General features: G+C 40.5%; 1 protein-coding gene across 1 annotated transcript in view; it reads left to right on the top strand.

Annotated features, from left to right (window-relative positions):
- The first annotated feature begins 1,454 nt into the window (after window positions 1-1,454).
- Window positions 1,455-10,947, top strand: part of LOC139135130 (von Willebrand factor-like) — a 62,558-nt gene continuing 53,065 nt past the window's right edge. The window contains exon 1 of the mRNA XM_070702382.1: window positions 1,455-1,883. The gene's annotated coding sequence lies outside the window, so the exon portion shown is untranslated. The remainder of the gene's footprint in view (window positions 1,884-10,947) is intronic.

Raw genomic sequence — 10,947 nt, 5'->3', positions numbered from 1 at the left:
TGATCAGCCTTTCCGTTTTGTCAGAACAGGACGCTTATCGTTGTCATAAAATTAAGACGTAAACGCGGGAAACTTAGAAAACGTGAAAACGATGATCGTCATCTTCAAGAATATGCAAATGAAAGCCAAGGCCATCGCCATCGTGCGTCATTGCTATTGGGTGGCAGGACTGTAAGAGGAACGTTCAATTTGTTTAAAAAGCGTTTGGACGCGACTACCAACGCTGAAGAGTCGTTGACCGTGAGGCTTCTCTACAAAACGCCTTCAGAACTTGGAAAACCACATAAAGTGAAAATATGGCCACGAAAATGCTCGTGAGGGGGGTCTTCAAAATTGTCCGTGTTTTGTTCACGTAACAGTTTTCAAAATTATCTTGGAATTATATAGAATCAGGAGAGATCAAGCAATCAGGTTATCTTGGCATTTCTGACAATGCACACTATATTTTTTACGAATTGTTACTGTACTCCTTTTTTTGACAATTTAAAGTCAAAGAAATGTTATTATGTGGCCCTACTTCTTGCATGCTTGCTCCTTGTATGATACCTTTTTGTTTTCTAAAATGGCTTAATGTCCTTCTGCAGTGGATGAACGGCAGCGTCAGTTTAATTTTCATTCTCGAGAAAAGTTCTTGTTAAATAACATGATATGGAGAGAGAGAGAGAGAGAGAGAGAGAGAGAGAGAGAGAGAGAGAGAGAGAGAGAGAGAGAGAGAGAGAGAGAGAGAGAGAGAGAGAGAGAGAGAGAGAGAGAGATTATGATTGTGTGTGTTAGTATTATTTTTCTCCAATTGGTCTTTTCGATCGACTTTTTAAGTATAACACAGGCCATAACGGCAGAATTGGAAATGTGATGCTTTCTAAAGTTTACAGTTTATAACCGGTCACTGTCAATACACTAAAACTTACGAGGATGACTCAACGAAAGGACACGGTATATTGACAAAGAGGACACAGTTGTTCAAAGGGAATCGACCGTTGGTGGTTTCTCACGAATGGACCATTTTGGCGAGGCCAGATAGAAAAAATAAACAAACGGTGGCATGAAAAAATAAAGGATGCCCTCGCTTAGAATCGTATGTATTTTCACTTTGTTCTTCTCTGAATTTCTCTCCGTATGAATTTTTCTTCATTACAGTCTCGTTGAGCACCGTTACTGTAAGTAGTCAGTACGCGACGAATATGACAAATCGGGCGAGATTTACTGTCGATCAGGCACGCTCTTGCCCTTTTATCAGATGTGCTGATAAAACCAATGGGCGAGAACATAAAAGTTGACCGGTCAGCGAATGATGGGTAATATGTGACGTGTCAGGGAGTTGACTGCGTGAAAAAGGAGCTGCCACGAAATTAGGCTTGGTAGCATTGTAAAGTCATTCACTTTGCATCTCGTGTCCTGAACGCTGGGGTGAAGCCCACTGGTATATAAGCGCACCCCGGCTGTAGTCTAGTCTCACTTTGGCTTGACTTTCCAAGCCTGGCCGAGCTTGCTACAAGCTTACCACTGTGTCTGGTACGGCGAGCAAGGCGACCATACTGGAAAGTCAGACTCATCTATCTTAGTCTTGTATTTTTTTTGTTTTCTAATCTAGTGAAGTAATTTTAGCACATCCCCTTTGGAACGTTCGTTAGCGCTCGGATGTTTTGCTGACTTCTTACAACACTGAAGTTCAGGGCTAGTTCCAGGTGTTCTAAGGAAGTTTGGAAAGGAAGCGAGGAATAGAAGGAACAGCCAAGAAGTTTTTTTTTCAGTTTTTTTTAGTTTTCGGTAACGCCCGGCTGTAACGATGAGAAGTCTTGTCTGTTGTACTGTGCTGTTCACATATCTACTTCAACATTCCTTGTGCGACTTCCAGTCCGAAGAACTTTTCCCAGGGATTTCGAGTAAGTACTACACACTTCGGCCTGTTTCTGTAGCTGGCTTCAATATCAAGTAGATATCAACAGGGCGGAACACCCTACCGCCAAAATGTGGTTGTTCTTTGGAACTGCTATAATATGGCTCTTTTGCGAAAGTTAAAAAAAGATTTATTTCATGCCGTTGTTAGAACGTCCAGCATGAGATTTATAAATCAAGATAAGCGCGGATTAGCGTGAAGGGAAGGCATCCAACACGCTGTTTGTGTCATCAATCGCGTGTCATTTGTCGAATCTTACATCGCGTTGGGCCCTTCTTCAACTCTACGATTTGTGCATGGCTATGCCTGACCTTTCTCTTCGAAGGAAGACCCGAAACAAATGGACGTTAATCTCGGGCCGTGTTTGAACTTGACAAGTGATAAACCGCATGTTTTATCTATCACTCTGCTCAACAATTCGATCTTCCATAACCAGCATGCTCATTTCATTACCCAAAAGCCATTTGGGTGAGTCCTCATGAGGATCCTTCTCTTCGAGTCGATGATTCTACACAGATGTCTGCATAATCATAGTGTCCTTTCTCAAGAGGGATTGGTCGTCCTATATTGAGACCAATATTTTTCTATATGGTCCTCGGAGTTGTAACGTGATTCCGGATAAAAATGTGACATACTCCACGCGTTTTCTTGTCTGTGTTTTTCTCAAAGTGACTTGGAAAGACTCCAAAGGCAGGGCCGGTAAAGGGGGAAATTTGATCCGCTTCACAGAAACACTCGTCAAACACTCGATGACATCTCAGCTGAATGATCGTTTTTCTGTTCAAACTTTCACCGGTTTGCGGTCATGGCTCGGTAAAAAGGCGTGTATGGTTACAGTAGTGTAAGCTATCAAAGACGATGTGCACTTGCCTCGGAAGAGTGGCCTTTCCTCTCTAGGGTGCAACAATCGGTTGTTTCGGTAGTGAGGGGAGGAGGGTTAGCAGGGATGGGAATGCACCGAACAGTAAGTTACTCGCATAAGAAGACCTGTCGATGCTGGTGTTTTAGAAAGCTTTTGAACGCACCCCCTCCACTCTATCTACACATGCCTGATCTATCTCCCACCCGTCACTTACACCGCTACTGATCACATCGCAAGAAAGTGACCTGTGCACCCCACTCCTCATCTTCAGCTTTTTTCGACACATTCCTGCAGTGCTTAGTCATATGTCTGGTTATCAATTGCTGACCCAATGCTCGGACTTTGCATGAACTCACGACATGCATTATCGCAAAAAAAAATGTCTCTGACTCCAAAGTTTGGAGGAGTGATAGATCGCTTGAATATGATCAAGAGACTGCCGAGGTCGTGATGAAGTGGGTTAGAAGGAAGGGTCTGTTGAGTGATCGCAAAGAAGTTTTGTTTTTTCCCCTCGAGGTTTCCAACATAAATTTGAGCATCAGTAAAATCGACACCCCAGACACCAGCATCAATCACTGTTTCCGATACTCGGTACGCTTCAATGTCTACATCCTGCAAGTGCAGTTGTTGCCCTGCATATTTGTATATATGAGTATTGGAAGGTAAAGATGAAGAATTGCAACCGCGTCTGGGCAACAGCAGCGGACGAGTAAACTGTATCTTCAATTCAGACTATAGATATACATTCGGCCCGGCCTGCAAAATAATATTGCATTTATCGTGGCACTACTTAGAAACATATTGGTCTCTGAAAAATTTCAAAACTATTAAATCTCGTTCTCCGCCTTTCGGTAGAATATTGATGGTGGGGAGTTTTGGACTTCGAGTTCAATTGAACAGGGTCGATTTACATACAGTGGGCCTGATCAGAAGAGACTGCAACTGTAGCGGCTAAGTTCAAATACTCTGCTGACGTTAGGCGCAAGTATGGCGCTGATAAACAACCTCTGTTGTGTAGTCATCCGATAAATCAGGCAGTCAGAACGAAGGTTCGTAACGGGCTTCCAAGTGCATCCCAACAACTCGCAGCTTATTTATTCAACGTGTTTACCGACAGGCAGATTTATCGCTACCGCGGGTAGGTTAGGCATTAATGAAGTTTTATTTGAAGGACCAAGCTCGGGCTCATCCCGGACACATGACCCTAGCAAAACAACGACTGTTATGACATTTGGAGAAGTGATTGTAAAACATCCGTGTAGCGATACTGATTGGGGGTTTTAGCACCCGTGGGGTGGATTTTAGGGTCAAAGATGAATCTCCTTGGACCGTTGAACAGTCGTTTGCGGCGTTAATAAAGTAATCGACAAATATTGTTGCAAGGTAATAATAGGACAAGATCGTTTTTCTGTATAAACATAGAGGATATTCTTTAATACTTTTCCGAATAAGATTTACGGTCGACGCACATTCCTCAGAAATAACCTTACAAGGATAAGTGTACTTCATGCTCCGTCGTCAAACATTCAAGACCTTGACACAATTGTCAGCACAAAGCGACTTCTCCCATACGTTTCTGTTCTTAAAACTTCGTTTTAAATAAAAGTACTCAAATTTCTGATAATTCCTTGAAAAAGCGAATCGGACTATGGTAAACTGCACCTTTCGTCATCTTTACAGAACGATCAGGCATTATTATTATTACAAGCAAGTGTTGACTGAGAAACGCGAAAGATAGAATGATGAAGAAATTAGGGCGCGAAAAAGAAGATATCAGAAGCGCGAAAGATAGAATGATGAAGAAATTAGGGCGCGGAAAATGAAGATATCGTCTGCGTAGAATGCCCGCAGGAGCAAATTTGACAGATTTTTCTTGATTAAGTTATAAAGCACCAGGAAGCCACTCAGAAAGAGAATAAGATCTTTTATCGATGAAAAATATGGCAATGAGGATTGACGAAATGTGTTTAAAGATACCCTGTACAGAGTTTTATGATACACTTGAAGAATATCGATATGTGACGTCACGTAAAATGACAACTCCTATCATATTACTTATCTGCATACCCAATGACTGTCCATAGCAATGCCTTCAGCGTAAGTGTCGTTAAGCGTCATTGGCGTTGCTAGGGTACTGTTTCCAACGTAAAACACTCAGGGAGAGAAAAAAAGGGCGTTCGAATGGTTTGAAAGTCTAGTCAATTCTATTGTTTCAAATAAGGTTGAGGCTGTATTAAGTTTCGAGACCCTTTTATAATTCCGAACACTAAAAGAGAATATTGTAGACAATGTTGTAGAGTTCTTATATTTAGATCAGTAATAAAGTTTAACGATGCGCTCGTTAGGACCTTATATGGCACTCCATTTACCTTACTTGGCCGAATCATGAGATAATCTGATCTTACAAGTAACATTCCCACGGAATCACTTACGGCGGTGTAGATATTCTACCTCACTCATTTCCATAATGTCTTGTTTAATGTCCTAGAAATGTTACTCTCCTATGTGTTACGTGCAGAGAAAACGAACAAAGGGTGAACTCAGCAGTTAACGTTTAAACAAAATTTATTACGAAAATAAAACTAATTGCTAAGTCAGGGATAGAGTACAAGCTTTAAAAGTGTACAGATTACTTATCTCAGCTGGGACGGCAAAGCTCCAGTCTCAGAGTTGTAACAGTCAGTTGGATGAATGAACAGTCCTTTGGCTTGCAGGCTTGAAGCTGCACAAAGTCCACAGTATAAATCCAGCGTTGACAGTGAAGGTCTTGAAAAGTCTTGAGAATGACTACTGCTGGAGTTTAGTAACACACAAGAGACACGATCCCAAAAGTCTGACTGGAAGCTGTGCACGTCCCTTTTATAAAGGCATATAAGAACAATCTAGAACTTTTATTGACATGCTAATACTGTTCTAAAATTATCTCCCTTACACAACTAATCAACTTTCCAGAACATTCCAAACATGACTAATTGAATTCAAGGTTGTGAGGTCATCAAGGGCAGTGACCTTGAGAATGTTCTAGACTAATTGAACTCAGGTCATGATGAGTGTGGGGGAAATGACCTACATAACACACCCCCTCTTCAAAAAAAGAAAATTTTTCAAAGAAAAATCTTTCTTTTAGAAATGTAATCTTGAAAAGGATTTAAGTACTCAAATTTTGTTGTACTCTAAAGTAAAATTTCTTGAAAGTGAACAACAATAACTCTAAATGCGAGAGAGACAGTCTGCAATTAAATTGTCTCTGCCTTTGATATGTCTAATGTCAAGATTAAACTCCTGTAACATTAAACTCCATCTTAGCAATCTCTGATTTTTGCCTTTAAATTTCTGCAGAAAAACAAGAGGGTTGTGATCAATATAAACCACTATTGGCTGATTTGAAGAAGTAACATAAACTTCAAAATGCTGTAAAGCTAATATCAAAGATAAACACTCTTTTTCAATTGTAGAGTAGTTTCTCTGGGATTTGTTAAATTTGCGTGAAAAATAGCAAACAGGATGATCTACACCATGACTATCCTCTTGCAATAAAACAGCACCAGCAGCCGTATCACTAGCATCCACAGCTAATTTGAATGGCAAAGTGAAATCTGGTGCAGACAACACTGGAGCACTTTGCAGTATGGCTTTAAGTGTATCAAATGCCTGTTGGCATTGCTCTGACCAAACAAACTTTACTTTCTTTTTAAGTAAGTTAGTCAAAGGCTCAGTAATTGTGGAGAAATTGGACAGAATTTTCTGTAGTAACCAGCCATACCGAGAAAGCGTATCAGTTGTCGTTTGCAGTTTGGTATGGGAAAACTTGAAATGGCACTGATTTTGGCATCAACAGGTTTTACCTCACCCTGTCCTACAGTATGTCCGAGGTAAGTTACCCTCGCCCAACCAAACTCAGATTTGGCAAGGTTGACAGTCAACATTGCTTTACTCAGTCTCTCAAAGAACTTCCGCATGAGCTTGATGTGTTCCTCCCAGGTGTCACTATACAGGACGACGTCGTCAACGTAGGCTGCACACCCGTCTAGCCCGGATATGACGTCGTTGATCATCCGTTGGAACGTTGCCGGAGAGTTCTTCATTCCGAATGGCATCACCTTGTACTGGAACAATCCGTCTGGTGTAACAAAGGCGGATATTTCACGAGCACGAGCCGTCAGAGGGACTTGCCAAAATCCCTTCAGTAGGTCAAATTTCGTCACATACTTGGCTTTTCCCACTCGGTCGATGCAGTCATCAATCCTCGGGATTGGGAAAGTGTCTGTCTTTGTTAAGTTAAGTGTTGACCTTCCTAAAGTCCGTGCACATACGATAACTGTGATCTGATTTGGGAACAAGTATGCACGGCGAACTCCAGTTACTTTTACTGGGTTCAATAAAGTCATTGTCCAGCAGGTATTTGACTTCTTCCTGGAGATATTTTGCTTTTGTTGGATTCAGTCTGTATGGATGTTGTTTTACAGGCTTACTGTCCCCAACATCAACGTCGTGATAGATGACGTTTGTCCTCGTTGGAACATCTTGAAACAGGTGTTTATATTCGTGGAGCAGTTCTTTCACCTGTTGTTGTTGTTCTGGCTGGAGGTGTGCCAACTTTGTAGACTCCAGCTTCTCCAGGATTTCTGAGTTCTGAAGCTTGACCGAGCCCAGCTTTGAGTTTAGAGTATTTTCACTCAAGTCAGTTTCAGTATCACTATCTTCATAATGGCTTGAACTGACTGCACTGACAGGCAGAGTTATAGTAGGATTATCCCTATCCAAATATGGCTTAAGCATATTTATGTGACATAGCTGTTTTTGTTTTCGCCTGTCAGGTGTTATTATGATGTAATTTAATCACTCAATTTCTTATCAATTAGGTATGGCCCAAAGTAACGAGCATGGAGTGGTTTGCCAGGAATTGGAAGTAGAACAAGAACCTTTTGACCTGGTTCAAACTTCCGTTTTGAGGTGCTTTTATCATATTTGGTTTTCATTGACTGCTGAGATGACTCAAGATTTTCTCTGGCTAATTCACATGCTTTAGAGAGTTTCGTACGAAAATCTGACACATATTGCAAAATATTCAGACAATCATCATCGTCTGATAGGAATTTCTCTTTAACGAGCTTAAGTGGGCCACGGACTGTATGTCCAAATACAAGCTCAAATGGGCTAAAACCAAGAGATTCCTGAATTGACTCTCTAACAGCAAAGAGCAAAAAATGAATTCCTTCATCCCACTGCTTCTCTGTGTCAAAACAGTAGGTCCTAATCATGTTTTTCAAAGTTTGATGAAATCTCTCAAGAGCACCCTGACTTTCTGGATGATAGGCGGATGACCTATACTGTTAATGCCTAGCTGATCCATTACTTGTTGAAAAATACCAGACATAAAGTTGGAGCCTGATCGGACTGGACACATTTAGGGAGGCCAAATAAAGTGAAAAATTTGACTAAAGCTTTCACTATAGTCTTTGTCTTTATATTCTCAGTGGTATTGCTTCTGGGAACCGAGTTGATGTACACATAATTGTCAACATGTACTCATTTCCTGATCTTGTTTTTGGTAAGGGCCCAACACAGTCTATTAGAATCCTACTAAATGGTTCTTGAAATGCAGGAACTGGCTGTAAAGGGGCCTTTGGAATGGTCTGATTTGCTTTCCTACCATTTGACATGTGTGACAAGTTTTACAGAAATGTGCTACGTCCTGCCTGAGATTAGGCCAATAAAAGTGACTGAGAATTTTATGATAAGTTTTCCTTACTCCCAAATGACCAGCCCAGGGGGTTTCATGGGCCAGGCGCAATATTTCAGCACGATAGGACTTTGGAACCACAATTTGATGTTTTATAGCCCAATCGTCATCAACCAAGACGTCTGGAGGTCTCCATTTACGCATGAGAATACCAGACTTTGTATAATAGGAAACAGAGCTATCTGAAGTTTTACCTTCATCATCTACCCTGTCAAACAAAGACAAAATATCTGGGTCTTTGTGTTGTTCTGCAATGAGATTTGATCTAGAAAATGTCTGACTTTGGTCAGCAGAAGTTTTACTGGAAGTTTCAAATCCACGAGGGATAACGGAATGATCCGTGTCAAACACCTGACTGAGAAAGGTGTCATTTAAGTCAACATCTGTGACATTATTTTTGAGAGTATTTTGATTCTCGGAAGTTTTCTTTGACATGGCTCGAGTAATGGCACATGAAGGAAATAAATCGGGTATCTCTTGTTCAATTGGCTCTGGATCCTGATCTAAACTAGGATTATCAGTCACAAGTGGATTAGTAATGACCTTGTCCCCAGCAAGGTCATTCCAAGAAGAAGGTGAATCCCTTCAAAAGGCAAAAAAGGCCTAATACCTAAAGCCACAGGTCCAGAAACAAAGTCCGAAGACAAATAGACATTATGGAGAGGAACAGGAATAAAGTCATTGCAATCTACCCCCTTAATAAGAACTTTAGAACCTGAAAATGACTTTTCAGAAAACGGCAGGGTATCTGCCAACAAAAGAGACTGGGAAGCCCCGGTATCTCTTAAAATTTTGACAGGGGTAGCGGAAGAAAAATCACTAGAAAGTGATATAAAACCATCATGAATAAATGGTTCGAAAATACCCATAATGCTATCTTGAGAAGAATTGACCTGACCTCATTAATTGGGGATGAGAGGGGTTTAACCTCAGAAAATGTGTTGCACACATTATTAGACTCTAATTGAGTTGATGAAGAAATAAAGCCGGTGGGCTTAGATCCACTTTGACCACTTTGACCTTCACGTTTTCTTTCAATTTGAAACAATCTGACATTAAATGGCCGTCTTTCTTACAATAATTACAAGAAAGTGTACCGAACTGTTTGTCAGAAGGAGATTGAGACTTGGGATCTGATGATGTGGAAGTGTTACTTGAATTTTGTGAACTGTTGTCATTTGATTCCTACTCTCCTTTGAAAAATTCTTGGATGAAAAGGACGAGTTAAATTTACCTGCATTGTTTCTGTATGAAAAGGACTGGGATGGTTTGCTGAGAAATGAAGATTTGTGGGTCAATGAATAATCATCGGCCAAACGTGCAGCAACCTCTAATGTATCTGCCTTTTGTTCATTGATAAACGTCTTGATGTCACTCCGGATGCACCTCTTAAATTCCTCAATCAAAACAAGCTGTCGTAATTTGTCATAATTCTGACTGACCTTTCAGAAGAACACCAACGATCAAACAGTTGTTCTTTTGTTCGAGCAAATTCAACATAAGTTTGATCTTTCGCCTTCTCACAATCCCTAAATTTCTGACGGTACGCTTCAGGCACCAACTCGTAGCCCTTGAGAATTAATTCCTTCACAGAATCATAATCTGAAGCCTGCTCTACTGACAACTGAATGTAAATTTCTCTGGCTTTACCCACCAAAGCACTCTGCAAAAGCATAGACCAGGACTCCTTAGGCCAGTTCAGACTCTGAGCAATTTTCTCAAAATGAAGGAAATATTTATCAACATCCTTTTCTTGGAAAGGGGGAACTAACCTGAAATGCTTAGTGATGTCAAACTTGTCTGAAGGGAAGAATTTTCTGACTGTCCAAGCTCTAAACGTTTTATTTCTAACTGCAGTCGGTGTTCTGCTAATTCTCTTTCCTTTTCTTTTTCCTCTCTTTCTTTCTCCCTTTGTCTTTCTTCCATTTGCAATTCTTTTTCTTTCATTTGTAATTCTTTTTCTTTTTCTAATGCCAATTTTTTTAGCTCGAAATCTGCCTGTATTTCTAATTCCAATTTTTTGAGTTTTAAGGAAGACTCAGGCTCATAATCTTTTAAGGCAGACTCCTCAAAATGGCCAGAATTAACTAAATGTTTTGCAATCTTGAACTGTATTTCTCGCTTGCGCATAGATCTTTTGACATCTACTTTAAGGAAATTGGCCAGTGCTATGAGGTTGTCTTTTCTGAGGGAATTAAAGTGTCCTGATCAAGGTCATCCATAAATTCGTCTGGCTTGAATTCCGCCATGATTGAATTTCGCTGAGTTCACAGTATACAGTAGTTTTGAAAAGGTAGGCAAATGTTGTCAAACGGCTCAAAATATTCGTCTCCCGACAAGCCCCCAATTTGTTACGTGCAGAGAAAACGAACAAAAGGGTGAACTCAGCAGTTAACGTTTTAACAAAATTTATACGAAAATAAAACTAATTGCTAAGTCAGGGAT

The sequence above is a fragment of the Ptychodera flava genome, chromosome 6, assembly GCF_041260155.1.
Source record: "Ptychodera flava strain L36383 chromosome 6, AS_Pfla_20210202, whole genome shotgun sequence".
NCBI lineage: Eukaryota > Metazoa > Hemichordata > Enteropneusta > Ptychoderidae > Ptychodera > Ptychodera flava.
This window is presented reverse-complemented; position numbering and strand designations above follow the sequence as displayed.